General features: G+C 45.1%; 1 pseudogene across 1 annotated transcript; it reads left to right on the top strand.

Annotated features, from left to right (window-relative positions):
- The first annotated feature begins 3,718 nt into the window (after positions 1-3,718).
- On the top strand, positions 3,719-4,634 carry LOC105554373 (annotated as a pseudogene). Its single transcript, XR_001008315.1, has one exon. The product of XR_001008315.1 is annotated as a 60S ribosomal protein L6 pseudogene (transcript).
- Positions 4,635-5,184: the final 550 nt, after the last annotated feature.

Raw genomic sequence — 5,184 nt, 5'->3', positions numbered from 1 at the left:
TTGTTGAGAAGCCCAGGGCACCTTCAGTTAGGGACTGGCATCTCTCTCCTCCCCCAGTGCTCCCCTCTCGCTGGGATGCGATGAGATGACAACCAGGAGTCAGGCTAGGTCACAGGATGAGAAGTCTGAACTGGCTGAAGCTGCCTGGGACAGCTCTAGAGTATCCTTGCCTTGGCCTCGGCTCACTGGGGCTTTAATAATGCAATAATAACCAGCTTCTAAAGCACACAAGGCTTTTGGAAAGAAGGAGATAAAAGGGACTTTGTTCTGTTCTTGCCCAGAACAGCATACATCCATAGGTGTTCCCACAGAAACTGGCCACGTGGCTGCGGCTGTTGTTGGATTTCCCCTCCTTCTCTCTTACTGAGGTGCTATAGATAGCTTAGAATGAAAACAGCACCCAGAAGACACACTTTAAAAAGAAAGGAGAAGGCCGGGCGCGGTGGCTCATGCCTGTAATCCCAGCACCTTGGGAGGCCGAGGCGGGAGGATCACAGGGTCGGCAGTTCAAGACTAGCCTGGCCAACATAGTGAAACCCCATCTTTACTAAAAATACAAAAATTAGCCGGCTGTGGTGTCACACGCCTATAATCCCAGCTACTTGGGAGGCTGAGGCAGGAGAATTACTTGAACCTGGGAGGCAGAGGTTGCAGTGAGCCGAGATGGGGTTTGGGGGTGGGGAGAGAAAGAAAGCAGAAGAGGGAAGAGCAGACGGAGAGCTGGACGTGCTTTCTGCTGAGCGCTTCTCTTCCAAAGATTGCTGGCCCCTGCAGGGTGCTGCGTCCACTCCATCAAAAAGTCATCACCGGCCCACTGTGACCCTTATTGCAGTCAGAGCGTGGGTGGCTGCACAGACAAAACCATTTCTCCTCCACGCTCTGCATTCTGCAGACCTCATCACCGCACACCCGGTGGAGGGGCAGCCAGTGCTCACCTTGCCCTCCCTACCACTGGGACCCTGCCCTGCTTCCCTCCCCGCCCCCAGCTTCCCGGCCCCCACTTGCCCAAAGGCCTAGGTTATACAGTGGCTTCTTCATCCCTAATTCATTCATTTTGTTCTTTGCAGAAGGAAAACCCCTCTGCTTAGGGCAGAAACCACTCTCCACTACGTACAGTCCAAACTGAGAACTGGATGGTGGGTGGGATTAACCCAGATGGACCCACTTCTGCCTCTTGTGTTACAGAATGAGAAACAGAGCCCGGAGAGCAAAGTGATGGGGCCAAGGAGACATAGCTGGGGGCATGGTGGGAGCTATTAAGCCCTATGCTTATTGCTATGTGTGTGTAAAAACAACAAGGTGTTCATTTATAACCTCAGTTATCATCTTAAGGAGCGTGGGCCCTATAAACTGTGCTGGGGGAGGAGTGGGTCTTTATTTAAGCTGTGTTGTGGGTTGATAAAGAAACTCTTGGTGGCTGACCAGCAATAGAGGAATTTGCAGAACATGTATGTCTAGTAGGTCTTTTTTTTTTTTTTCTTTAATTATTTGCTGTGAAGTCCTTCTCTCTCCCTCATGAAACTGTCAGGAGATTCTTCAGTGCTCATTAATGTTATGTGAGTGGATCTTGGCGAGGCATTCGAGTTGCTGAGATCTGTGTCCAAGTTGACATGCCGTGAACAGACAGCTGCTACAAATGCCTGGTTGAGAGAATGAGGAGTCAGCTGTCACATGTCTACATGTGACATCTGGGTGCTACATGGAAGTCCACAGGGGGCTGACAGCCCTTGTCATAATGGGCCTATTTAGAACTGATTTTGAGTTTGCACGTGGTCTTATAGCTGTTTCCAGTCAGTCAGAAAGAGTTGCAGCATTTCCCACAGCTGCATGCCAGGCGAGATATCTTTGGCTGTCTTTCTCAGCTTCTGGGCTGTCTGGACGGAAGCCTCCCTCAGGCCATTCTAATTTGCAGTTCCATTTACCAGTGGGCTGTTTTCATGTTCCTCTCTCGGCCAAACATTACTCCTACATGCTCACTACATCATTGTGGGACTGGGACAATGCATGCTTCAGCACTGGGAAATGGAATATCTTTCAAAAAATTCATTATGTTAAAAATACTATATTGATGCTTCCTCCTTCCTGTTCCAAACTGCTATGGTTTCCTATTGCCTATGATATAAAGTCTAAGGTCTCGATCCTGTTATTTAAAGTCATTTACTTTTTGGCCTTAACCCACATGCATTCATTTATTCATTCATTCACCAAATACCACTTTGGCCAACAAATTTAAGGTGCTTCAGTAGCTTTTATCTCCTACTTAAAATAATTTCCATTCTACCTTTCCCTGAGGAGTCCATGAGAAATTTCATCTTTATGCCACCATCCATGCTATTCTGGGCTCCTGGATTTCTCTTTCCCTCTGCCCGGCCTAGTTGAATCCATTTCCCTCAGCTCTTAGCTTGCAGTGAATAGCATTCAAACAGTCACCTGGAAATGAAGTTCAAGGAGTGGCTGTAAGGCTATACCTGGATTTAGACCAGAGCTGGCAAGACATCAAGTTCCAAGGCAGATCCAGGGACTAGCTGCTCCACCTCTCTTGTTTTGGTTGAATGGTCTCTCTTTTTCTCATGCTATTGTCACTTATGTTGAGTGTTTGCTCCACTATTGACCAGCTTGTTCTATCTACTCATGACTTTGGCTTACTCATGGTTTTGGCTTGCCCTGGACTCTCTGATCCCTCTGTTACCTTAAAGCAACACTGGAGGCAAGTCTTTTAGCATCTGCCTGTGCTGCCAGCTCTCTCATTTTGGTTTTTCAATTTCAGATTCCAGAAAGGAATCTTGTTGATGCAGATTATCTTTTTATGTGGGTCCAAGTTGTAGATCTCAGGCTGCCCAAGTATGAACCACAGCCTTGAATCAGACACTTTCTCTGGTTACTCAATCTTGTGGCTGGTGGACAAGGATCCAGCTCCCTCAGTGGGGACCAGAATTGGGATACTTCCATATGGGCAGCTCCAGGCACGAGCTGGCACACACCTTGATTACAATGGCCTTGAAAGCCTAGCTCATGTCATTGCTGGGCACAGTGGCTTATGCCTGTAATCCTAGCACTTTGGGAGGCTGAGGCGAGCCAATCACCTGAGGTCAGAAGTTTGAGACCAGCCTGGCCAAGATGGTGAAACCCTGTCTCTACTAAAAATACAAAAATTATCTGAGTACGGTGGTGTATGCCTGTAATCCCAGCTACTCAGGAGGCTGAGGCACAAGAATCACTTGAATCTGGGAGGTGGAGGTTGCAGAAAGCTGAGATCTAGCCACTGCACTCCAGCCTGGGTGACAGAGTAAGATTCTGTCTCAAAAAAAAAAAAAAAAAAAAGAGAAAAGAAAAAAGAAAAAAAAAGCCTACTCAGGTCATATCTCCTCTGTATTTCTCTTCTCAATTACTTCCTCACTTATTTAGTATTTATACTATTGTACTGTATTTTTAGTTATTTATGTCCATGCATTTGTCTTTTGTAACCTAGATGATTAATAACTTAAGTTCTGAAACTTAAAATAGAAGCCCAAGAGCCATAAAACCAAGGCTAAATGACCACCCAACCTGAATTCTTAGTGGCATTATGATTTCATATATTCTCTAGTACTGTCCCTGGAAATTGTTGAAATATTTAAAGAATCCCAATGTTTTTGAACTTTTGTCTGCTTCTCAGAATATCTCGTATGTGGAAGTGACACAAAAGTTTTATGTCTTGCTCTCTTTCCCATCTTGCAAGATGGCGAGTGAAAAAGTTGAGAAGCCAGATACTAAAGAGAAGAAACCTGAAGCCAAGAAGGCTGATGCTGGTGGCAAGGTGAAAAAAGGTAACCTCAAGGCTAAGAAGCCCAAGAAGGGGAAGCCCCATTGCAACTGCAACCCTGTCCTTGTCAGAGGAATTGGCAGGTATTCCCGACTTGCCATGTATTCCAGAAAGGCCATGTACAAGAGGAAGTACTCAGCTGCTAAATCTAAGGTTGAAAAGAAAAAGAAGGAGAAGGTTCTTGTAACTCTTACAAAACCAGTTGGTGGTGACAAGAACGGCAGTACCCGGGTGGTTAAACTTCGCAAAATGCCTAGATATTATCCTACTGAAGATGTGCCTCAAAAGCTGTTGAGCCACGGCAAAAAACCCTTCAGTCAGCACGTGAGAAAACTGCGAGCCAGCATTACCCCTGGGACCATTCTGATCACCCCTACTGGATGCCACAGGGGCAAGAGGGTGGTTTTCCTGAAGCAGCTGGCTGGTGGCTTGTTACTTGTGACTGGACCTCTGGTCCTCAATCGAGTTCCTCTACGAAGAACACACCAGAAATTTGTCATTGCCACCTCAACCAAAATCGACATCAGCAATGTCAAAATCCCAAAACATCTTACTGATGCTTACTTCAAGAAGAAGAAGCTGCGGAGGCCCAGACACCAGGAAGGTGAGATCTTTGACACAGAAAAAGAGAAATACGAGATTACAGAGCAGCCCGAGATTGATCAGAAAGCTGTGGACTCACAGATTCTACCAAAAATCAAAGCTGTTCCTCAGCTCCAGGGCTACCTGCGATCTGTGTTTGCCCTGACGAATGGAATTTATCCTCACAAATTGGTGTTCAAAATGTCTTAAGAACCTCATTAAATAGCTAACTACAAAAAAAAAAAAAAAAGTTTTATGTCTCAATTTTTGAGGTTGAAAACATGGCTGCAGTATTCCCTAAATGTGGTGATAGAGGGCAGTTGACATTGGAGAGAGAAAAAAGAAGCAGAATGTTTGGTGTGGTAACTCATTGGCTATAGGGGAAGAGGAAGAGTGTAAACTTTATTAATAGAATTACCCATGTTTTCAGCTTGGGTTCTTAGATGGGAAATGGGAAGAGAATTCTAAAATCAGAAAATGGGAGGAAGGTTGAATGTGATCCATATTTTATAGACCTTCAATATTACATAGACAAAATTTATTTAGTGCTCACTCTTCATCATGCACTGGGCTAGGGCAGTTGATACCAACGTGAATAAGACATAGTACCTGCCATCGAAGTATTTTGTCCAGACGGGGAGATATTTGGAAAAACAAAAGATTGTAATTTAATACAATGTGCTAAGTACCATAATGAAAAGAGACTCGTGCAAGTATAGTGGTAGGCCAAAAAGAAGAATAATCTAGACCTCTTGGGAAGGTCTTACAAAATTTAAGAGGAGAAGACACTTAAGAAGACA

This window comes from Mandrillus leucophaeus, unplaced genomic scaffold (assembly GCF_000951045.1).
Source record: "Mandrillus leucophaeus isolate KB7577 unplaced genomic scaffold, Mleu.le_1.0 Scaffold64, whole genome shotgun sequence".
NCBI lineage: Eukaryota > Metazoa > Chordata > Mammalia > Primates > Cercopithecidae > Mandrillus > Mandrillus leucophaeus.
The sequence above is the reverse complement of the archived record's forward strand: the minus strand, read 5'-3'. Positions and strand labels throughout refer to the sequence as shown.